Source organism: Hemicordylus capensis, chromosome 2, assembly GCF_027244095.1.
Source record: "Hemicordylus capensis ecotype Gifberg chromosome 2, rHemCap1.1.pri, whole genome shotgun sequence".
Classification (NCBI taxonomy): domain Eukaryota; kingdom Metazoa; phylum Chordata; class Lepidosauria; order Squamata; family Cordylidae; genus Hemicordylus; species Hemicordylus capensis.
Window position 1 is genome coordinate 244157661 of NC_069658.1, and position 25307 is coordinate 244182967.

Sequence of the window (25307 nt, forward strand, 5' to 3'; positions counted from 1 at the left end):
GTTCTCTTCGTTTGGACCGGCTTTCCAATTTCTGAAGGAAGTCTTCCTCCCTTTTATGGCTTCCTTGACGGTACCCGTTAGCCATGCTGGCATCCTCCTGGACTTAGTGGTACCTTTCCTTCTTTTGGCTATACAATCTAACTGGGCTTCTAGTATTGTGGTTTTGAGTAAACTCCATGCATTCTGGAGCGAAGTGACTCTCCTGATTTTTCCTTTCAGCTTACTTTTCACCATACTCCTCATTTTGGAGAAGTTTCATCTTCTGAAATTCAAAGTGTCTGTGTTAGACTTCTTTGGTGATTCTCTCCCTGCATGTATGCTGAATTTGATTGCACTATGGTCACTGTTCCCTAAAGGGTCGATGACACTGACATCACGCACCAGGTCATGGGTGCCTCTCAGGATTAATCCAAGGTTGCCTTCTCTCTGGTTGGTTCCAAGATCAATTGTTCTAGGGCACAGTCATTCAGCAAATCTAGAAATATGACCTCTTTATCATTACCTGACTGTAAATTTACCCAGTCTATGTGTGGGTAATTGAAGTCACCCATTATTACTGCCCTGCCTCTCTTTGATGCCTCCCTGATTTCCTGCTCCAGATCCCAGTCACTGTCAGCGTGTTGATGCAGAAGGTGATAGCACGTCCTCATTAGCGCATTTCCTTTCAGGCCTTGTATTGTCACCCACAGGGTTCCTGTGGAGGACTCTGGTCCGCCTAGGTTTTCTAGCTTGTTAGATTCTATCTCTTCCCTGACATACAGTGCTAGTCCATCTCCAAGGCACTCCTCCACTGGGTGAGCCAGTTATGGTGACGGCATGAGCTCAGAACGTTCCGAGTGTTCCGAGTACCATTTTGGAGGTGTGTTTCCCCCTTGCTGACTTGTTTTTGCATTGGCCTCTGATAGCTTCTTGGTTAGCTTGTTATCATACAAATCAATGGCCCATTTCAAGTCAGAAAGTTCTGAGCTCCGAATGTTCTGCACATCCCTAATTGACAATATGTCACTACAATGCCTGGAGATAAGCCAGAGGCACTCTTAGCCCTGTACTTTGGGTTGAAGGTCCAGGGCAGGCTTCCCCAAACTGTGGCCCTCCAGATGTTGCTAAACTACAACTCCCAGCATCCCTAGCCACAATTGTGGCTGGGTATGCTGGGAGTTGTAGTTCATCAACATCTGGAGGGCCGCAGTTTGGGGAAGCCTGGTCCAGGGCTTCCACACTCCCTGGGGGGCCCCAAATCCAATTTAATCAGGTGTGGTCACTGCACCATGCTGCCAGCGGCTGAGCGTGACCTCTGCTTTAGAGGCAGAGTGGGGAGTGCGGAAAGAAATATGTGGGGTGGGAATATGTTGAGTTGCATGTTGAAATGCATAATGCATATTTGCATAAATATGCATTATTTATATTCTTACAATCTTGTGAGTTCAGTTTCTGTTTGTGCCCTCAAGAAGAAGACCTGTGTTAAAAATATTGTGTGTGTCACAGTCTCCGTCTGAGTGTGTAGGGGGATGATGCTTAACTTGTAGAAGGGGGATGGGGTGGGGTGGGGGTAGGGGCGGTTCTGGCTCCAAAAGCGTTTAGGTCCAGGCTCCAAAATTACCTAGGTTCACCTCTGAGAGAAGCAGCAGAAAAACTGGTGAAATGTGTCAAAGCAATCTTTCCACTCAAAATACCTGGACAAGATCTCAGATTCCTGGATTGTCCATGTGAATCCTGGACATGTGGCAACCCTATTGTCATTCTAGTGGGGTGAGGGTTTGTGTGTTTAAAATGCTTTTGCTGGGAAGCAGTAAAATGCCTTTCTGTTGAGCGAGCTCAGGCAGGAGCGTAGGGAGGCCAGGGCAGCCCCCTAACCCCGCCCCCCACGTCTGATGTCCGATGCAGGGACCCAGCTAGCCACGCCATCATGTCTGACATCAGGCGTGGGGGACGTAGTGTCCCTTCCAAACGGGGCCACGCGGCCCCTGTTTGGACGGGAGATCAGCCTGTGTGCTGCGTTGGGCAGCATGGGCCGGAGCGACTCTCCCTGCCTTAAAGGCAGAGAGAGCCGTTCCGGCTGTGCTGCCAATGCAGGACCAGCCGATCTCTCTCCTAAATGGGGCTGTTGGAGGATAATGGGATACGTGATAGCCTCCTGTGCTGACAGGATTTGTGATCACTTTTAAAAACATGCTGGAGCTAAAAAATATTTTCCTGCTCTAGCTTAAGTGCTTAAGTTGATGTGATATTAAGTGTACATTCAGCTCTTTGTAACAGGATGCGGTTTGTCGCCGTCTGTCTCTCTGAGACAGGATATGGCTCGACTGCAAAAGGTTCAAAAAAGGGTGACTGTTTTGCTAAGCAGATACAAAACTCAGCTTTAGCTAAAGATGCTGACACGCCAATATGCAGTAACTTAGAAAATTGCAAGAAACAGGCCTGCCCTTTCTCGATGGGGGAGGAATAATACACGTGTATAGGAACGGTACAATAAGAGCTATCTCAGCAAATCAAGGCTTGTAGGACCAAGTGCATAACCATACATGGATATAGGAACCAATAGAGCAAAAGTGCGCAGGTGCAAGAATAAATTGTAAACAGCATGCTATATAAGGAGGTTGCCCCAGATTCCCGGGGCGGCCGCCTTTCTTGAGAGCTCTGTGTTATTACAATAAAGTTTGATTTGAAACTCTGATACTGGTGTCTGGCAACTTACCTAACCAAGAGACCCGAACAAAGGTGGGAAGGGAAGCCCCTTGGCTTACCCACAACAATTTGGCGATTCCTTCGCCGGGACCTCTTGGTCGCCCACGACTGCCCCGGGATTCCACGATGTCCACCAGCCGGCACAGGAGACCTTTGTCTCCAGAGGTGTTCAGTCGGTGAGTCTCTGGGCACATCTGGGCTGTAAAGAGGTCGCCTTTAAAGGTACACCAGTTTCAGACTATCAAAAACAGTCCCCACATCGAAATTTGAAAAGAAAAGGAGGAACAAGGCATGGTACCACGAAGTTGCAGGTGAGTGAGGTCTTGGAACGTCGATAGGACGTCCTGCCCGAAAGGGAAAACCAAGGTATCACAGGTAGGGAAGGGAAGCCAAGGAAACCAAGGTATCACAGGTAGGGAAGGGAAGCCCCTTGGCTTACCCACAACAGGGCTGTGAGATTGATCAGCCCCGCTGCGTTGGCAGAGAGACCAGGAGTGGCTCTCCCTGCCTTTAAGGCAGGTAGAGTCACTCTGGCCACGCTGCCAATGCCTCGTTTGGGACTGAAATAATGCCCCTGCAACTGACATCAGATGCGGGGGCCGTGTCTGGGGCCGCGCTCGTGCCCCCTGATTGGTGGCGGCCTGGGTTCTTTGAACGCATCCGCCCAATTGTGGCTCTGCCCCTGAGTTCAGGGGCCCAGAAATGGGGTTGGAGGTACTATGAGGAAGGAGCTCCTGATCGTAAAGATGTGGCCAAGAGGAGAAAACTTTCCACCAATGAATGGTATATTTTTTACATACCATTTGTATTTTTGTACACATTTTATATCTAAGTTCCACAAAAGAAAAAATGTTTCCCCACAATCTCTGAAAGTGTAATTTTGGATTATACATTCTTAAACTGCTGAAATGAAAGATTTTTACAACTGTGCAAGAGGCTGGAGAGGAGCATCCTCAAACGGGGTAATGAGGGGAACATATCAGCAGACCATACATTAAACCTGAGCCATTTTGGAAGGACGATATATAAATCAAATAAATAAAATAAAATAAAAGAATATTTTAAAGAGAGAGAGAGAGGGGAGACCAAGGGGACATATGTCACATTCCTCCTTACCCACCTAGGAGGCACCTCCATCTCCCTCCTGCAAGATCCCCCTGGAAAGCATCTGCTCCCTGCTGTCCAATGGAGCCTTCTTTATCTCAGGAAAATCAGGGGTCACTTTTGACAACAGTCCTTGTTATCTTAAAGAGCAGAGGAGATCCGAGGCAGGGAACAGGGCGGAGAGAGATTAGAGAGGGAAAAAGACAGGGCAAGGCCTAAAAAAGGATGGGATGGGTGGCTCATGTCACCAAGTGATTCCTAAGTTACTTCTCTGGGCAATGTTTGGATCCTCTGTCCCCAGATCTTCTGGCTCACATTCTCAGCCTTGCACAACTCCCAGGAAAGATGAACAGCTCCCTCATCTCCTCCTGCTTCTTGTCCTTCACCTGGCTCAGGAGGAAACCTTCTGCCAGAGCCACAGCCTAGGAACTGGTCTCTGCTCCAGTGTCTCCAGCCTAGTTCTCTGTCTCCAGGGGCAGGATGGCCAAGAACTGCTCTGGGACAGGGACGTAGCAAGGCTGGAAAGGACCTTGAGATCCAAACTGAAGTTGGCTCCTGCACTCCCCTGGGTTCTCCTCTCCTGCTCTTTTTTAATAAAGGCAGGATTAAAAAATGTTCCTATGATCTTTTAATGGAAGATATTTTGATCTTTTTGGCTTCAGGGGGAAGGAAGGGGAGAGGTCGCTCTGTTGCCAGATTTGGCTTTTTTAAAGCCAAATTCTGGGTTACGGCCCATTTGACTCACTAGTATACCCCTGAGGTTCTGGCATCTCTCCTTCTTCCCAGGCCAGGCTGGCTGGCTGGCTGACTGACTGAGAGATATATATTTACTGACATTTTCCTCACTCTTGAGCCTCAGTGATGCTGGAGTACTAGTGGGTTGAACCTGCACTTGCCTGCCAATCAAGAGCAGAAGGGGAGGGAGGGAGGGATGCTGGGATGCTGCCTGAACCTCCTACCCCCTCTCCTCATGGAAAGGATTTGTCATGCTTGAAATTGAGAAATCCTTAGAGCAGGAGCCAACAATTAGACAGGGAGATGAGAGGGAAAGAGCAAAGATATTTGATATTCACCCAACAAAGATATTTGTCGTCCCCCCTGCCCCGCCGCCATACCCTGCTGCTTATTCAATTAGAGCTATTCCCCTGCTCTGGGACTGGGACCACCAAATCCAGGATCTGACTGCCACTTTGGCGGCATCAGCATCCAGAAGAAGGCCAGAAGAAGGCTGGAAGAAGCTGTGGATCGGTTGTTTCATTTGATGCTGTTTTTAAAGTCCTGCTGCTTGATTTTCTATGGGTTATGTGATAGACTTCTAGAGAACAAAACTGTGTGGAGGAGGTGGGGATGCAGGGGAAATGTGGCTTATCTCCTGAGTGCAAATGCTTTTAAAGGTGAGTTTTTATTTGTGGAATAAAGGCGATGAATGCAGCTATTATTTTATTTATGTATTTATTTATCAAACTTATACCCCACCCAAACTTACGTCTCTGGGCAGCCAAGACAAATAATAGCTCTCCCAGTAGATATTTGCTTCTTGGCAGGAGTGTAGGGAGGCTGGCAGTGGCCCATGTGTGGCCGCTGCCATGGCCCCCTGGCCCCCCATCTGGCTGGCCATGCCCCCACTTCTGATGTCAGACACGGGGGATGTGGCCTCCCTCCCAAACAGGGCCGTGTGGCCCTGTTTGGAAGGGAGATCAGCCCACGCTGCCTAATGCAGCGTGGGCCGATCTTGGCTCCAAATGGGGCTGCGTGGCCCTGTTTGGGATCGAAATAATGCCCCCACATATGATGTCAGATGCAGGGTGTGTGCCTGCGGCCACACTCATGACCCCGTTTGGTGGCAGCCTGGGTTCTTTGAACCCGTTTGCCCAATGGTGGTTCTGCCCCTGCTCCTCAGTCTCCATCATGGTGTTTAGAAAGCATGGGAAAACTTGCTTGTTGTCCAGGCTTTTATGTGATTGTCTCCACTGCTGCTTCTTTGTGTATTGTGTATGGTTATTTTATGCATGTATTTTAAAATCTTTTTAGTTAGATCTCTGTTTTTATATTTTAGCTTAATATTTTAAATGTGTAAATTTTTTTAAGTCTTGTTTTAATTTTTCTATGTGAACCACCTTGGGATTGTTTTTAATGTAGTAAAAGGTAGTATATAAATTTAACAATAAATAAATAAAATAAACAAACAGCTGGGCTGCTCTACTAAACTCTCTCTATTATATTATAATTATTATTTTATTATGGTAAATTTATTAAATTTTGTAAAGGAGTAAAAATTCAAACAATAAAATATAATCGTATAACACAAAGCAGCAATAGCAGTATTTTCAGGTAATCCCAAAGTATTTTTAAAAAAGAGTGTGGGGGGGAATACATTCTTGCCAGATGAATGACATACTTTATATATATACCTGAAACCCTTCTGGCCTCTTGATGTCTTGTCCTGGAGAGAAGCGCGCCCTGCTGTTCTCTACAGGGTAAGACACCAAGAGGCTCGTCTTTGCTTTCTGGTGAAAGTCCATCTAAGGGTTAAAGTGAAGGAATCCTTTTTCCTAGAGGGGCAAGTAGGAAGAAAGGAATGAAGGCGGAAGTCATTTCCTGTTCCTCTGCCGTCCGCTGCGGAACGGCCTTGGCTGCAATCTCCGCCCCCGTCAGCGGCATCAGGCAGGGTTCCCCTTTTCTGGGATCTGGTGAGTCCCAAATATATCTTGGTGAAGGGGAGTCCCCGGGTGAGAAATGCGAGGCAGGCGAATGAGGGGTGGGTGGGAGGGAAGGAAGAAGGAAAGAAAGAGAGATCCCGGAGGGTGGGTGGGGATAGAAGCCTAGCGGGGTGAACTGAGGGCAAAGGCAGCTGATGCTTGGGTGGAACAGTGGTGAGAGGGCAAAGTGAGCCCCCCTCCCTTCCATTTCACCCCTTCCCCTCCGGATGGGGGACCAGACGGCTTTCCTTTCCACTTCTATCCCGGTTTTCTACATTGCTGCGCTCGAAGGAGCTCAAGGGAAGGCTGAGAGTGGGAGGGTGCGCGGAGGGCGGGGTTATTTGGGGCAGAGGCCATAAGAACATAAGAACAGCCCTGCTGGATCAGGCCCAAGGCCCATCTAGTCCGGCATCCTGTTTCACACAGTGGCCCACCAGATGCTGCTGGAAGCTGACAGGCAGGGGTTGAGGGCATGCCCTCTCTCCTGCTCTTACTCCCCTGCAACTGGTACTCAGAGGCATCCTGCCTTTGAGGCTGGAGGTGAGCCATAGCCCTCAGAGTAGTAGTCATTGAAAGACATCCAGGTTGTTAGCTGGCACCACATCTTGTGGCAGAGAATTCCACAAGTGGATAATGCATTGTGTGAAAACGTACCTCAGTTTGTTGGTCCTAAATTTCCTGGCAATCAATTTCATGGGATGACCCCTGGTTCTAGTGTAATGAGAGAGGGAGAAGAATTTCTCTCTATCCACTTTCTCCACACCATGCATGGATTTATAGACCTCTATCATGTCTCCCTGCAGTCATCTTTTTTCTAAACTAAAAAGCCCCAGGTGTTGTAGTCTTGCCTCAGAAGAAAGGTGCTCTAGGCCCCTGATCATCTTGGTTGCCCTCTTCTGCACCTTTTCCAGTTCTACAATGTCCTTTTTTAGATGTGGTGACCAGAATTGTGTGCAGTACTCTAGGTGTGGCCACAACATTGTTGTGTATAAGGGCATTATAATATTAGCAGTTTTATTTTCAATCCCCTTCCTAATGATCCCTAGCATGGAATTGGCCTTTTTCACAGCTGCTGCACATTGAGTCGACACTTTCAATGAGCTGTCCACCGTGACCCCAAGATCCCTCTCCTGGTCAGTCACCAACAACTCAAATCTCATCAACGTATACTTGAAGTTGATGTTTTTCGTTCCAATGTGCTTCACTTCACACTTCCCAACATTGAAGCGCATTTGCCACTTTGTCTCCCCCCCACCCCCCCGCCCAGTTTGGAGAGATCCTTTTGGAGCTCCTCACAATCTGTTTGGGATTTCACTACCCGAAAGAGTTTGGTATCATCTGCAAATTCGGCCATCTTGCTGCTTACTCCTGCTTCTAGGACAGACAAGGATGCTCCATTATGGGACCCTGCCCGTTCCCCCAGAAGACTGGAGGAGGATTTGGTCTGGAGGCCTTGGAGGAAAGAACTACCGCCCCCTCCCTCGCCCGTATCTATAAGTCTCTACTTTATCCTGCATTGGCATTTGCCTGCAAGGGGAAGACCAGCTTGAGGCTAGCTAGAATCATGCAGGTTTTCTGGGTGGGTCGGTGGGGGGAGGAATATCCCCATCCACTGACCCCCATCCTTTCCTTGTCCTGTTTCTCTTTTAAATACTTGCCATGATGATGACGGCACTTTGTATTGCTTCTTGTCTGGGATCTTCTGTTCTGAGTGCAGGGGCCATAGGAAGAAGGAGAGCTGGTCTTGTGGTACGGTAGCAAGCATGAGTTGCCCCCTCAGCTAAGAAGGGTCTGCCCTGGTTGCACTTGAATGGGAGACTAGAAGTGTGAGCACTGCAAGATATTTCCCTCAGGGGCAATGTTCTTTCTAATGTTTTCCATCTGTGTGCAGAATGAGTTTTGTTCTGGGCAGCAGTATCAAGGCAGTGTGCGCGCACGTGCACTCAGAGTGGGGCCTTCCTGATTCAATCTGAACAGGATCTGAAGTTAATTGAGCGGACGTACAAAAACTTGTGAGCATGCGCACACCTTAGAAGGAACACTGCTCAGGGGGTGGGGCTGCTCTGGGAAGAGCACCTGCCTGCTTGCATGCAGAAGGTTCCAAGTTCCCTCCCTGGCATCTCCAGATAGGGTTGAGAGAGATTCCTGCCTGCCACCTTGGAGAAGCCGCTGCCAGTCTGTGTAGACAATACTGAGCTAGATGGACCAAGGGTCTGACTCAGTATATGGCAGCTTCCTATGTTCCTATGAAGTCACTTCTGATTTCCCTCGATTAGAAGCATTGGACACCTGGGCCTCAGCTGATATTGTGGAGGTCTTGCAGGAGGGCAGCTTAAGGATTCATGGGAGATTTTTAACATGCCCTTGATGGAGGGAGGCTTCTGAAATCCTTTCCCTGGTTTTATAGTCTCCTGAGTCTGTCTGTTTTGCTTTTTGGGAAGGGGGCATTGTCTTCCATGCACACAAACACACACCCCACCCCAATTTAAATATATGTAGAATTACAGCAATTTTAGGCTTTATCCAAATCTGTGTTTTGGATACTTTTTTTTGTCATGGAGCTGAAATATACAAATACTAAATGGGTTTAAAGAATGCATCTTTCTACTTGATTATCTATGTATTTCATTCTACATCTTCCCATCACTTTTATGTCCTTCACAGGGTTTGCAGCTATGCTGGCAATCTATTCTTGGCCATCCCTGCTTTGCAGTGGAATGGAAGAAGTTTCAATACAATCAGCTCAGGTAGGAGGCAGGGGTCTGTGTAAACTGCTTTGGAAACTTTTTTTTGTTGAAAAGCGGTATATAAATATTTGTTGTTATTGGGGAGGGGGAGGGGGATGGATACCTATATCACTATAGGTAGCCTACCTATATCACTTCCACATCTCCCTGGGCTTGAAGGCAGCTCTTTTTCTTTTGATGTCTGTCAAAGCTGCTTGCTAGTAAAGCTGTCAGTGCCACTCATGAAGGCGTAAATCTTTCTAACTGGGCAGGGCGGTGCCTTTGAAAGGGCTCTCAAATATTTAACAGGGCGAGAGCAACTGTGCATCTCAGGTTGGTGACTTATCTACTGGCTGTTATTGGCTTCTCATTTGTGCCTTTTCAATAAGACTTTTAAGCCCCTTTGGACTGGGAAGCATCCTGCCCCCCCCTGCCCTTTTGGGGTTCCCCCCCCATGTAAACCACTTTGAACTTTTTTGTTAAAAAGCAGCATAGAGCTGTTCTTACTAACCCTGCAAGGGATAATTTCCCACCCTTTTCACTGGACCCTTTTCAGTTGTGCTTAGAAAGGAAGTAATCATTACATGATCTGGAAAATAAAAAATGTTTTCTTCTTCTCTTTCAGGGACTTGTGACTTTTGAGGAGGTGGCCGTGTATTTCACAGAGGAGGAGTGGGCTCTGCTGGGTCCAGACCAAAGAACCCTGCACAGGGAAGTCATGGAGGAGAATTTTGCGATGGTGGCCTCTCTGGGTAAGATTCTTTCCCATGATAGGTAAAGTCTGTGTTAAAAGTGCTTTAAAATAGCTCCCCTCCTCCTCCTCCTCCTCCTCCTCCTCTTCTTCTTGCATCCTCTTCTCACAGCTTTGTGGGACTTTTATTTTATTCATTTATGTATTTGCCAAAACATTTTTGTAACAATCTTTTTAAAAGGGAGAGTGGGAGAGATTGGGATGGTTCGCTCAGATTATGAGAGTGTGGTGCAAATAATGCTAAGGTTGTGAATTTGATCCATGTACAGTATAGTAGTTAGTCTCAAACTAGAACCCGGAAGATCTGGATTCAAATACCCTCCATAATGAAGGTTATTGACCTGCTTTGGGCTGGGAATCTCTTAGCTTAACCTATCTCATAGGGTTAAAAAGAATAAAAAGGGACACACAGTGGAGGAAGTATGGGATATAAATGTAAGAAATAAAACCATAAGAGTCTTTGAGATACCCTGAACATAGGAAACTGCCTTATATCTATCTAATCTATCTAATCTATCATATGGGGTCAGACTCTTGGTCCATCTAGTTCAGTGTTCTCTACGCAAGTGTTTCTCAATCATTTTGGTGCTAGGAATGGAGTGGTTGCCTTCCTAAACTGCCATGAGCCAGATTCCCAACTTTTCCTTTTTAAAATGTGTCTCTCTGGTAGAGTTGGGAGAGACAGCTTCACCTTTTACACACACTTTTAATAGCTATTTTACATTCTGAAAAAGGGAGAACATGTACCTGCAACAGGGTAGTGTCCCTTTGCATACCAGTTGCTGGTGGGGCAGCAGCAAGGAGAGGGCTCTTTGCCTTCATGCCCTGCTTGTGGGTTTTCCAGAGGCATCCAGTTGGCCACTGTGGGGACCCAGATGCTGGATTTGATGATTTTTTGGTCTGATCATAAGAAAAGTCCTGCTGGATCATCCTGCTTCACATAGTGGCCCACCCCGTACCTCTGGGAAGCCCACAAGCAAGAGGGGGAGGGCATGCCCTCTCTCCTGCTGTTACTCCCCTGCAACTGGTATTTAGAGGCATCTTGCCTCTGAGGCTGGAGGTGGCCTCAGATGCAGCAGGGCTGCTCTTGTGCTCCCTTAGGGAAGCAGCATTGACTCTGAGTAATGTCAGGAGTAAGAAACTTCACTAATATAAAAGTTTGCAGAGAGAGAGAGGCAGAGAGATTAAAATGTAGGCGTTCTTGTGCAGATGATAAGAAGGTAGTAACAACAAAGATCTGACAGGCTGTTTTGAGTGTGTTCTTCTCAGCTTCTCTCTGGTGGCATCTCAATTGGAATCAGGGATGGTCAAATCTTGTGTGTGTGTGTGTGTGTGCTGCCATTTCCCATGGGGGCAGTGAGGAAGCAGATTATACTCTCGAAGTCATTAGGTATCCTGACCCTTCTACCTCCCACACCACTGCCCTGCACCGCACAGAGTTTGCCCCCGCTGCACACCCTGTCTCCACCGCTCAGCTGGCCGATGTGCACACACAGCAGCCATTTGATGGGCCAGCCCGGTAAACAACTTTGCTGGACTGAGCCCTCAAATGCGGGTGGGGGCGTTGGCACCAACCAGCAGGGGCAGGTTCCGTGCAGGGGCTGGGCAGCAGCACATGGTGGCTGTAGTGGGACGTTTTGTGAATCTTTAAAGCAGGCCTGCCCAGCTTTTGCCCCCTCCCCCTCCATTGTTTTTGGACTACAGCTCCCATAATCCCATAATGGAGTTGTAGGCCACCATCTGCAGGAGGGCTGAAGTTGAGCAGGCCTGCTTTAAAGGTCTCATCTGCTTCTTCACCACTGACCCAGCCAGTACCAACCACCAAGTATGACTTCGTTCCCGCACCCCCCCCTTCAGTTAAAATTATATTCCGTATGGTACAGGATATAATCTTAACATAATAGGAAGAGACCCCCAATTCTGCCCCCTTAGGAGAAAGAGAGCACCCTTTTTGGATGTGTTTGATCTCCTTTTGGTGCTCTTTCTTTGCCACGGTCTGTGCTCATCCCTCTCTCTTGCTTCCCAGCAAAGCAAGACCAGCCGTCACTCCAGAATGAGCCTGACGACAGATGCCCCACCAGCGTGCATGCATGCGCACCCCTGCCTTTCCCTCTTTCCCCAGCTGATGGCAGCACTGCACAGGCATACCCCAATGTAATCCAGCTCTTCTGTGGGGAGGAAGGGAGGGGAAGTCCAGGTGAGGAAACTCGGCCCTTCTCTCAGTACTAAGGCTCTGGGGAGATGGTGTAAAACAGAAGCTGGTGGTACTCTTGCAGCCCTGCTCAGTCCAGATTTATGTCTTCTCTGCACTGAATGGCAACAGCTCTCCAGAGTTTTAGGCATAGATTTCCCCAGGCCTGCCTGGAGGTGCTGCAGAAGATTAAAACTGAGGCCTTCTGCATGCAAAGCAGGTGCTCTGCCCCTGAGCTATGGTCTGTTCCTAAGGAGTTTGACAGACTAAAGGGAGGAAGATTTCAGGCTTCTTGACGGTATTAGGAGGGGGAGATCCAGCGGCGTCGGTGCAGACACTGGTCCTGGGAGAAAGTTCTCACTCTCAGCTATGTAACGGGACTCTCACCTGAGCAGCAGATTGCAAACTAAGTTCTGTGAGGTGCCTGCCCTCAAGGAAGGGCAAGTCCCCAGCTGGGCCCAGCAGCTGCAGCCAAAGCTGTGAACCAATTCTGTGTTTGTAAATCTCCTACTTGGATGTCCCCCTAGATCTGCCTGGTCTGGATTATATTCCAGCTTGTTTAGACTCATGGTGTCCATCACTGATTCCCAGCCCCGGCTCAGTTCCAAGGTCCCTGTAATGTTCTGAGTAAGGAATTAGTTTGAATCTCCATCATCTTCCACAGAATTGCCCAGAGAGTGGAGCAAAATCTAGAGCAGGGCTGCTCAACTTGGTCTTCCATCTTTTTTTGGATTACATCTTCCATAATCCCCAGCCACAGTGGCCAATAGTCAGGGTTTATGGAAGTTGTAGGCCAACATCTGCAGGAGAGCCGAAGATGAGGAGCCCTGAGTTTCCCCTCCCAAAGATGTATGGCCAGATATATCTTGGGGGCTACGGTGAGCATGAAATCTGGAACCACACCAGACAAGGAGGCCTTGGAAGTGAATGTTGAAATCCCCCAGGATAACTAGCCTGGAGGATCAACACCACCCTGAGGTCTCCTTGGTCAGCCCATGGAGAAACATCACTGTATGCAAACTATACCCACAGCAGGTTCACACACTGGAAATCAGGGGGCTACCTAACCCGGTTTGCAATATGATACTTTCCTGCCCATCGAGCCTGGGTTGCCGCTGGTGTGTGAGAACCCAGATGGCCACAGCAAGGACTCTGCTTTCTGTATCCATCCCACCAACAATAATACTCAGCAGATTGGCTTTGTTGTTCTCCCATTGAGAGAGCATGCAGCGGGGGTGGGGGCTCTCCATTGATCTGAGGCTCTTTTGCTATCCCAGGTTCTGACCAGTTTACTGTCTCCATTCCAGCAGGTGACAGGTGGGAGAGTGAGTATGAGGAAGAGCCCCATGGAGGATTGTTGGGAAGTGCCATATGTCAAAACAGGGAACAACAGGAAATGAAAACTGAAGCAAGGCAGGAGAGGAGGAATGGATCTTTTGCTTCTCGGCATGATGATTTCCATGAAATCCTAATCCAAGACAACAATGAAAATGAAACAGGCCCTGTGTACAGGAAAAACTTCAATTTTGAACCAAACCTTCACCCACAGTGGAAGACGCCCACTGGGGAAAAGCCATATAAATGTCTGGAGTGTGGGAAGACCTTCAGCCACAGCGGAAATCTTAATAAACATCAAAGAACCCACACTGGAGAGAGACCATATACATGCTTGGAATGTGGAAAGTCCTTCAGTGTGAGTTCTCACCTGACTTTACATCAAAGGATTCACACTGGAGAGAAACCATATGCGTGTTTGGAATGTGGAAAAAGCTTCTCTCGAGCTGGCTCCCTTACTTTACATCAAAGGATTCACACTGGGGAGAAACCATACCATTGCTTGGAGTGCGGAAAGAGCTTTAGTAGGCGTGCGCACCTTGCTTCACATCAGAAGATTCACACTGGAGAGAAACCATATACATGCCTGGAGTGTGGAAAGAGCTTCAGTCATAGCGGAAAACTAGTTGCTCATCAAAGAATTCACACTGGAGAGAAACCATACACATGCTTGGAATGTGGAAAGAGCTTCTGTAGACCCGATGCCCTCACTTTACATCAAAGGACCCACACTGAGGAGAAACCATACAAATGTTCAGAGTGTGGAAAAAGCTTCAGTCAAAGAGGAACACTCACTTCTCATCTCAGAATCCACACTGGAGAGAAGCCGTATACATGCTTAGAATGTGGAAAGAGTTTTGCTCGAGCGGACTCCCTTACTTTACATCAAAGGATTCACACGGGGGAGAAACCATATAAATGCCTGGAATGCGGAAAGAGCTTCACTCGAGCTGACATCCTTACTTTACATCAAAGGACCCACACTGAGGAGAAACCATACAAATGCTTGGAGTGTGGAAAGAACTTTAGTCAAAGGACAAGCCTCACTTCACATCAAAGGCTTCATTTGGGGAGAAACCATGTGAATTCTTGGAGTGTGGAAGGAGGGTCTGTCACAGGCACTCCCTTACTTCACATCGAAGAACCCACACTGGTGTTTCACATTGTAAATGAATTCCAGGAAAAGGGCCAGATTAATCTGCTGTGACATCGACAACAAAGAATCCGATGACACTTTAAATATAAACTGGGATTTTGGCATGGGCTTTTGTGGAGTTTAATTGATATAAGAGGTTCGACCTCTTAACCATTCATAATCATTTGTTATGAATGGTAATGCAGTTCAAGCTCAACACTGAAGCATTAGTCCAGCTGCCTTCTGGGTTCCCCCCGCCCCATCTTATTTATTTACTCTATTTATTTACTTTATTTTTCTATGGCAACCAATTTGAGAAGGTTGAAAAGTGATATATTATTAGTAGTAGTTTAAGTGCTGCAGAGCAGCAGTGTTATCTACTGACCCTCACCCATACAGGTTGTGAAACTTAGTTTGATGTGTTTGGATCTTTTTGCAAGAAGAGCATACATATTACGTCTGTGTGGTCAGTAAAATCGGGATTCTGATGTCGGAATTCCCTTCCCACCCCTCCACCAGGAAGCATTAGAACACGGGGCAAGTGCCCCGGCTAGAGTCCTGGTGGTGGGGGCCCTTTCATTCATCACCCAGCACTGGCGTGTGGGTGGCTGGGTGGAACAGAGTTACTTGGGTGGGCAGGGAGTGTGGAACTGCTCCTTGGGAAGCCTGTGTGCTGCTGGAAAAACATGTGGGCTTCTGGGGATTGGAGTCTCTTGCAGGAGTTCTCCCTTTGAGAAGTTAACAGCCCCCACTCCCCCCCATGATAGTACCTGGGGCACTTGCCCCACTGTCTAATACCTCCTGGTGGTGGGAGCAGGGAATTCTGCCATTGGAATTCTGATTTTTACTGACACTCACAGGCCTAATACATAGTATCTGTTGTTAATAAAGTGTGTGAACCCTAGAAAAGCAGGTTGTAGGATAGCTCTCCTTTTGGTACTTGTGTCTTTATGTGATAACTATATTTTCCTTAGCCACCATTTGGTGCTCCTGTCTAGGAAACGGTTCACCTTCTGCAGACTGAATTTTAACTACTTTTAGGATCATATCTAGAAGAGTTCTTCAGATAGTAAGCCAGGGCAGGATTTTAGCTTCTGCTATGTCAAGAAAAAGGCTTGACCTGCCAGGATCCATCTTTTGTCATCGTGAGTCAAGAAGTGACAATTCTGAGCCATTATTTCTTTTTCAGTTGGGTGAAGTGAGAACAATGCTGCATGTTTTGATAGGTTAACTCTGGGATGTGAGAAACCACACAGGTTCAATTGAATCCAGTAGGAAGACCCTGACTAACTTGTAGCTAGCTGGACAGATGAGAGAACCACAGGGTCTAGATTAAACAGCCTTCTTGAGCAGTTACTTTGATCAATTTGATCTTACTTGGGTGACCACAATGAAAATTTTTAGAACAGAGTTAATATTTGAAAATGGCTTGAGATATTGTTACTCAATACCAAATTTATTTTGTTCAAGTATGAACATGGCTAAGTTACTCAATGAGAGAAGAACCAATGAGAATGCCAGAAAATATAGGGTGATCTGGTTGAGGTATAAACACAATGGGTTACTAATGCAAGGGGGTTCTGATTTATCTTCCACACCCCATTCCTTTTGATTTGTACCCTTAGGGGCGAAAGCCTTCCTTATGGATTGATTCCTTCCCTGGTTCTGTCATTTTCTCTTTTTCAGCAAATCTTTCTTTTCCTTATGGCGATGTCTGTATTATTCTCTTGATTTTTACATTTGGCCTTACCTCTTGACGCTTTGATGTAACTTAATTTTTTCCCCACTGCTGCGTGTTTAACCCTTCTTCGTTTTGGGGTTTCACCTTCAAGCGAGGAAGCCCAACTTCTGGGTTCCTTGCTCCTGTTCTTTTCTCCTTAAGGGTTTTGAAGTGTTGTTTTCCATCTTCTTTTTTAGGCGTAAGCTTCACTTTTAGTTGGAGATCTGGCTTTTAAAATTTTTTCTAAAAGCTTCATTTTTAATAGGAGGTTTTCTCTCTCTCTCTACAAGGCCCAACACTCATAAGCTGTTTTCCTAGAGGATTTACAGAATGCTTAGATCTCGTATAACTGAAGATTAGTTTTATGTACATGTTAATTTGTAATAAAATTTTACAGATATGTTAATTTGTTAGATAAATTGCTAAGGGGTTACAAGATATGAGTTCAGAATGGCTGTTAGAATTTCTTGGTACTTTAAACAGTTCTTCTGTGTCCTCCAATTATTTTCATGTAACAAGTGTGAATGCCTTTAGACTGTTTCTCCCCCCACCCCTTTACCAGGAATTTTAGGACTTCTAAGTAATGAATGTGAGATGGAGCGGGAGGAGATAAATCAACAGCATAATTTGATGAAAAGCTTGTCATTTCTTTCTAACACTTTGTGAATTCATTTCCGCTTGTTGTTGTTTTCTCATGCTATTTTGATTAATATAAGGATTATTAGGAAAGGGCCTAGAAAAAAAATTCTTGTGATATAATCTCCTTTTATGCAAATTCATGGTTTATCCACATTTGGATTACTGTGTTCAGTTGTGATCATGACATGTCAGAAAGGATCTCCTAGCACGGGCGGGGAGTGCAGAAGTGGGGCAAGCAAAAAAGCTTGGAGCAGCTTCCATATGAGGTGAGGCTACATCAGCTGGGACTTTTAAATGCAGGTGAGAGGGGTTAAATTGGGGTACATGGTTATAAAATTGATAAATGGTGCAAGGAAAGTAGATAGAGAGAAGTTAGTCTCCCTTTCTCACAACACTACAGGATTATCCCATGAAATTTATTGGGGGGAGATTTAGGAGAGGCAAAAGAAACACTTCTTTACACAGTGCATGATGACGACAAATGAGAGCCAGCGTGGTATAGTGGTTAGAGTGCTGGACTAGGACTGGGGAGACCCGAGTTCAAATCCCCATTCAGCCATGAGACTTGCTGGGTGACTCTGGGCCAGTCACTTCTCTCTCACCCTAACCTATTTCACAGGATTGTTGTGAGGAGAAACTTATGTAGTACACCACTCTGGGCTCCTTGGAGGAAGAGTGGGATATAAAAAGTAAATAAATAAATAAAAAATTATATACTGCTTTTCAATACAAGTTTCCAAAGCGGTTTACATAAAGAAATAAAATAAAGATGAATCCCTGTCACCAAAGGGCTCACAATCTAGAAAACGAAACATAAGATCAACACCAGCAACAGCCAATGGAATATAAATGCAAAATAATAATAATAATAATAATAATAATAATAATAATAATAATAGAGGGATGCTGTGCTGGGGCTGTATAGGGCCAGTGGCTCTCTTGCTCAGTGAAGAGAATCATCACTTTTAAAAAGTGCCTCTTTGCTCAGAAGGGGAAATTTCATCCCATGAAATGTATTGGGAAGAGATTTAGGAGAGGCAAAAGAAGCATTTCTTCACACAGTGCATAATCAAGATAATGGTGATGGTCACTGACCTAGATGGCTTTAAAAAGGGATCCAACAAATTCACCGAGGGCAAGCCTCTCAACAGCAAGTAGTCTTGATGTCTAAATGTAACCTCTAGGCTAAACATGCCTCTGAGTATCAGTTGCAGTGGAAGAGGAGGCATGCATTTCCCAGAGGCATCTGGTGGACCACTGTGAGCAGGTACAGATGATACTATCCCTGCCTTCATGAGTAGGTGCTGAGAGCCCACCTGTCATGATGTCCTCCTGGCATGTCCTTGAACTGTGTGCAGAGCACTTTGGAATGCATGTTGAGGGGCCTTTCAGATTAACAGCACCCCAACACAATAAAGGGATGTATGTGTGTGAGTGTGTGTCTCAGTGTGTGAGAGAGAGGGCCAGCCAGCTGCAGTCCCCTTCCTCGGATCTCCAGATGGGGTTGAGACAGAATCCTGCCTGCAATCTTGGAGAAGCCGCTGCCTGTCTGTGCAGACAGCACTGAACTAGATAGAGTCTAGAGACCAATGGTCTGATTCGGTATAAGGCAGCATCCTATGTTCCTTGCAATAACTCTTCCTGCCAGAGAGCATCAGCTTGGCCGCCCACTTGAAGAATAAAGACAGCGAGCTCTAATTCCTAGCGAGGCAAATAGGAAGGTACAGCAGAGGATTGTTGTGTACACGTCACTTCCTGTCTTCTGTAAACTTCTATTAGAGTCCCTTTGGTGAATTCTAAGTGGGTTTGTGGGGAAAGGGAGTCCCAAAGCTGCAGGGGATGGTGGGTGGAAGCTGCGAAGTAGAAGAGTGAGGAGTGGGGTGGAAGGAAGGAAGACCTCCAAACATAGGAAGCTGCCATATACCGGGTTAGACCATTGGTCCATATAGCTCAGTATTGTCTTCACTGACTGGCAGCGGCTTCTCCAGCTGGGGATGCCAGGGAAGACTGGGGATGCCAGGGAAGACTCATTCAAAATGTAAGCCAGGGTGGACCCTGCTTAGGAGAGGGGACAATTCATGTTTGTTACCACAAGACCAGATCTTTCCTCAGTGTATGCAGGGTATGAAGGAGAGGGGAGTCTGAAAGCATCCCTATTTCAGCCCAAAGGGTGGTGGTCTGTGCGACTTGACTCATCGGGGACTCGTCCATTCCCAGCAAGGAGTGCCTTTCTTTCCCCTGGGAGAAAGTGATGCACATTGGGACAAAAAACCCCAACTTCAAGTATACGCTGATGGGATCCGAGCTGTCGGTGACAATGTCCTAAAAAGGACATTGTTGAACTGGAGAAGGTACAGAAGAGGGCAACCAAGATGATCAGGGGCCTAGAGCACCTTTGTTATGAGGCAAGACTACAACACCTGGGGCTTTTTAGTTTAGAAAAAAGATGACTGTGGGGAGACATGATAGAGGTCTATAAAATCATGCATGGTGTGGAGAAAGTGGAGAGAGAGAGAGATTCTTTTCCCTCTCACACAACACTAGAACCAGGGGTCACTCCATGAAATTGATTGCCAGGAGGTCTAGGACCAACAAACGGAAGTACTTTTTCACACAACACGTGATCCACTTGTGGAACTCTCTGCCACAGGACGTGGTGATAGCCAACAACCTGGATGGCTTTAAGAGGGGTTTGGATGACTTCATGGAGGAGAGGTCTATCAATGGCTACTAGTCAGAGGGCTGTGGGCCACCTCCAGCCTCAAAGGCAGGGTGCCTCTGAGTACCAGTTGCAGGGGAGTAATGGCAGGAGAGAGGGCACGCCCTCAACTCCTGTCTGTGGCTTCCAGCGGCATCTGGTGGGCCACTGTGCGAAACAGGTTGCTGGACTAGATGGGCCTTGGGCCTGATCCAGCAGGGCTGTTCTTATGTTCTTATGTTCAAAGAACCATAGCTTGTTGTAGGGATGTGCACGGAACCAGTTCTGCTGCTTTTCTCTTGCTGGCACCCTCCAAAAAGAGTGGGTGTGCTGGGCTGAAGCATTCCTGCTGACAGCCTCGATCAGCATGGCCACGCCCATGGCTGATGCATGTGAATGTGTGCTGTGTGTATCGGCAAGCAGGAACGCTGCAGCTTTACTATTGCACCCACTCTTTTGAGGCCGCCAGGGGGGGGGGGCGGTGGGGGGGCTGACAGGGAGGCAGTGGTTTCCCTGTCCTTAAAGCTACCCTCCTAATCCTCCTGGGAGTGCATAAAACTGGTTTGGGAAAGCACCTGCTTTGCATGTAGTAGGTCCCAGGTTTGCTCTCTAGCATCTCGTGGTTGGGCTGGGGGAAAACCCATCTGAAACCCTATAGAACTGTTCCTGATCAGTGTAGACAATACTGAGTTAGATGGACTTCAAGAGTGAGGTTCAATAGAAGGCCCTTTCCTATGTTGGGGACAGTGTACCCTCTAATAGGGATTCCCAGATGTTGTTGACTACAACTCCCAGTTGCAATGTTTTTTGCTTGGGGATTATGGGAGTTGTAGTCAACATCTGGAAATGCCTGTTGGAGGGAACACTGGCTGGGGAAGAATGGTAAATGTAAAGTGTGCCGTCAAGTTGATTTCGACTCCTGGCGCCCACACAGCCCTGTCGTTTTCTTTTGGTAGAATACAGGAGGGGTTTATCATTGCCATCTCCTGCGCAGTATGAGATGATGCCTTTCAGCACCTTCCTATATTGCTGCTGCCTGATATAGGTGTTTCCCATAGTCTGAGGAACATACCAGTGGGGATTCGAACCAGCAACCTTCTGCTTTTTAGTCAAGCATTTCCCTGCTGCTCCACTTAAGGTGGACTGAGGAAGAATGGTAGCTCAGTAGAATGCTTTGCATGCAAGAGGTCTCAGTTTTAATCTCTGGCAGCATTGCAGGGTAGGACTGGGAAAACCCTCGACTGAAACCCTGGAAAGCTGCTGCCAGTAGGGACTGCCTTTGTACATAGTTCAGAAACTTCAGTTAGTTCAAAATGCGGCAGCCAGATTAGTCTCTGGGGTAACCTGGAGAGAAAATATTATTTATTTATTAATTACATTTTATATCCTGCTCTTCCTCCAAGGAGCCCAGAGCTGTATACTACATACTTAAGTTTCTCCTCACAACAACCCAGTGAAGTAGGTTAGGCTGAAAGAGAAGTGACTGGCCCAGAGTCACCCAGCAAGCATCATTGCTGAATGGGGATTTGAACTCGGGTCTCCCTGGTCCTAGTCCAGCACTCTAATCACTACATCACGCTGGCTTACCATGCCTGTCTTAAAACAGCTGCACTGGCTGCCAATATGTTTCCAGTGCTGGTTATTACCTTTAAAGCTCTGAACGGCTTGGGTCCGGGCTACCTTAGAGAGCGCCTTTTTTGGTATGATCCCCATTGCTCATTGAGGTCATCTGGAGAGGTCCGTTTCCAGTTACCACTGGTACGTCTCGTGGTGACTCAGAGCCATCTCTTTTCTGTAGCTGCTCCTGGTCTATGGAATGCACTCCTGGCAGATATCCACAGTTTAGGCTTCTTGTTGGCTTTTAAGAGAGCCCTGAAAACTTATTTGTTTGGCCTGGCCTTCCATGGTTTGTAAAGTGTTTTAAAAAACATTTTAATTGGTTTTAAATGGTTTTAATTATTTTTGAATTGGTTTTATATTGTTTTTAGCACTGTGTTTTGAATTGTGTGTTTTTATGTATTTTTAAAGTTGTTGTACACCACACAGAGCCTTTGGATGGGGCGGTTTATAAACAAACAAACAAACAAACAAACAAACAAACAAACAAACAAACAAACAAACATACTGTTCAGTAGACCATACTGAACTAAATGGACCAAAGGTCTGACCCCATAAGATAGCTTCCTATGTAACAACCTTTTTACAAAGCCAAAAGAGTCCTCTGATGCTAGTGCGATTGCTGCTTATTTATTTAACTCATTTATATTCTGCTTATCTTTGTTACTAAAAGTGCATCACATTTTTTTAAAAGGAAGCAACTATTCACAAAATAAATAAATTGCAAGAGAACAACTTACTTATTTCCTGTCAAATTTTCATTCCAAATTCCACACCCTTCCTCTCCTCCTCACTACTCCTCCTTCCCCTCGATTTTAATAATCTTTCAGACTGTGGTGCAAAATAGAGGAAAGAGGAAAAAGAAAGAGAGGTTAGAAAGAATATAACTGTAAGACACACAGGCACCTAAGACATAAACTGTTCCTCCCAGCTGGTATATTTGCTGCTTCACAATTAGCCAGTTTGCAAACAGATCAAAAAATTCTCCCCATATGCTCTGAAAATTGTCACTGGCTTCCTGCTCTTTAGTGGTCAGGTCCACTGAATCAACCACCTGCAGTTTAACATCTGGTAGAGTTTTAGCTTTCCATTCCTGACCTACCACTCTCTTTTAACCAAAATGGTCAAGACATTCATAACAAATATTAAAAACACAAATAAAGCATGACAGTTATCAAAATAAATGCCAGCCATTTAACAATTCCATTTTTTAAAATCTGAAGATTAATTAAGACCAGTGAAACCACAGAGCTAAAACTGTTTTTTGAAATAAAAATGCCTGTGCCCTCTGCCTAAGCGTAGAAAGAGAGGAAGCCATTCTGAGCTTCCTGGAAATGAATTTTGTAATTGTGGTGTCACCATTGAAAAGTTCCTGTCTTTGGTGCTTTTAGGGAAGCACTGGCTTGATAAATTGAACTAATTCATCCAATTAAACTTTTCTCCATTGATCAAAAGCAGTGCCTCTGTTAATCGGGCACTTTCCCCACTCCAAGTCCTCTGATGCATTTCTGTGTGAAGTTGAGTCAGGCTCATGGGTCCCTAAATATGATCTGGCTCAGAAATAAACAGAGCCCTAGCAGGATAAGATATTATTAGCAGCATTTCACATTTGTTTCAATGCACACTTGCAGAAAATGGCAGGTGGCAGAGAAATGACTCAAGCAGAATATGACAGGAGAACAAAAATTAAAATAGAAATGTGTGTGTGTGTGTGGGGGGGGGGGTGAGTAGGAAACATGAATAGACTACAGCTGGTGAACCCCAGTTGTGGGGCACTGAACTTGTGGGCTTCTCTGAAACCAAGGGTTGGTCAGTGCCAGGCAAAGGATGGTGTCCTGAGTGAACCTTCCGTCTGCTCCAGTGAGGCAGGTCATAGTAGTGATAATTAGTAATGGAGCATCCTTGTAGAGTGGCAGTCTGAGTATCTGGTGATGGAGAGAAAAGTTGCTTTTTAAATTGTTTGGCATAAAAATCAAGAAAATATCTGATTTTTGTTTGTTTTACAGATTTGCAAAATGAATAGATTCCTTGGGTCCAGCTGGGGCCTTGGGGAAGAAAAGAAGTGAAACAGTGACAGGGGCTGAAATAAAGGCTGAGAGATGGAATGTATGCAGTTGTTGTTGATGCACCATCATAAGAACAGTCCTGCTGGATTAGGCTTAAGGCCTATCTAGTCCAACATCCTTTTTCACACAGTTGCCCACCCGTTGCCTCCCAGAAGCCCAAAGGCAGGGGGTGAGGGCTTGCCTTCTCTCCTGCTGTTACTCCCCTGCAACTCGTATTTAGGGGCATCCTGCCTCTGAGGCTGAATGTGGCCTACAACCCTCAGACTAGTAGCCAGTGATAGACCTGTCCTCCATGAATCTGTCTAAGCCAGGGTTTCTCAACGTGTGGGTCCCCAGATGTTATTGGACTTCAACTCCCATAATCCCCAGCCCCAGTAGCCTTTGGTTGGGAATTATGGGAGTTGAAGTTCAATTACATCTGGGGACCCACACATTGAGAATCCCTGGTCTAAGCCCCCTTTAAAGCCATCCAAGCTAGTGGCCATTACCACATCCCATGGCAAAGAATTTCATAGATTAATTATGTGCTGTGTGGAAAAAGTAGTTCTTGTCGGTCCTAAATTTATTGACAATCAGTTTCATGGGATGACTGCTGGTTCTAGTGTTATGAAAGAGGGAGAGAAATTTCTCTCTTTCAACTTTCTCTGCAGCATGCATGATTTATAGACCTCTATCATGTATCCCCTTGGCTGTCTTTTTTCTAAACTAAAAAGCCTCAGGTGTTGTAGCCTTGCCTTGTAAGGAAGGTGCTCTAGGCCCCTGATAATTTTGGTTGCCCATTTCTGTACCAATATCCTCCTTAAGATATGGTGACCTGAACTGTACACAGAACTCCAAATATGACCACACCATAGATTTGTATAAGGGCATTATAATATTAGAAGTTTTATTTTCAATAAATCATGGAACTGGCCTTTTCCGCAGCTGCTGTGCACTGAGTCAACACTTTCAACGAGATGTCCACCACGACTCCAAGATTTCTCTACTGGTCAGTCACCGGCAACTCAGACTCCATCAGCATATATGTGAAGTTGGGGTTTTTTGCCCCATTATGCATCACATTACACTTGCTTACATTGAACTTCATTTGCCATCTTGTTGCCCCCACCCTCAGTTTTGATAGATCCTTTTGGAGCTCCCTGCAATCTGTTTTGGTTTTCACTACCCTAAATAGTTTGGTGTCATCTACAAATTTGGCCACCTTGCTGTTTACCCCAACTTCTAGATCATTTATGAACAAGTTAAAGAGCACCTGTCCCAGTACAGATCCCTGGGAGACCCCACTTCTTACTCTTCTCCACTTGGAGAACTGTCCATTTAGTCCTACCCTCTTATTCCTGTCTTTCAACCAGTTACCAATCCACACATGAATCATGTGACCACTAACCAGACAAAAACTTTGGTCTTTGGACCTCAGTTGAAGGAGCCTTCCCACATTTCAGGGGCGCATTTTGTGCAGTGGGAAAACATTTTGTGCAGTTAGGAATATGGAGGTTTAGTAAGGGACAGAGTTATAGAAATAGAAAAAATGGTCTCTGTCCTCAGCTATAGTTTGGAAAGAAGATAATCTCATCCACTCTTTGTAAGGCACAACCAGTTTAGGAGGTGCTTGCAGACTGGAAAAGGGGCAGGGCCTGCACTGGTTTCTCATGTAGTTGTGGGAGCGGGGGAAGGCTTCCAATAAACCCGGACACATTCCCAGTTCATTCCCATCAGTCTCAGCATTTGCCTGCCTATCTTGTAGGGGAAAGCTCTAGTCACTAGATGAAATCCTTCACATTTGTTGTGTAAATAATCTTTTTAGACCAGGCCTGCCAAACTCCGCCCCCCCATTGCTTTTGGATGACAGCTCCCATAATCCTCAGTCACAGTGGCCAATAGTCAGGGATTATGGGAGTTGTAGGCCAATATCTGCAGGAGGGCTGAAGTTAAGCAACTGTG

General features: G+C 46.2%; 1 pseudogene; it reads left to right on the forward strand.

Moving 5' to 3' along the window:
* Window positions 1-16784, forward strand: part of LOC128344830 (zinc finger protein 260-like) — a 35015-nt pseudogene extending 18231 nt beyond the window's left edge.
* The last annotated feature ends 8523 nt before the right edge of the window (window positions 16785-25307 follow it).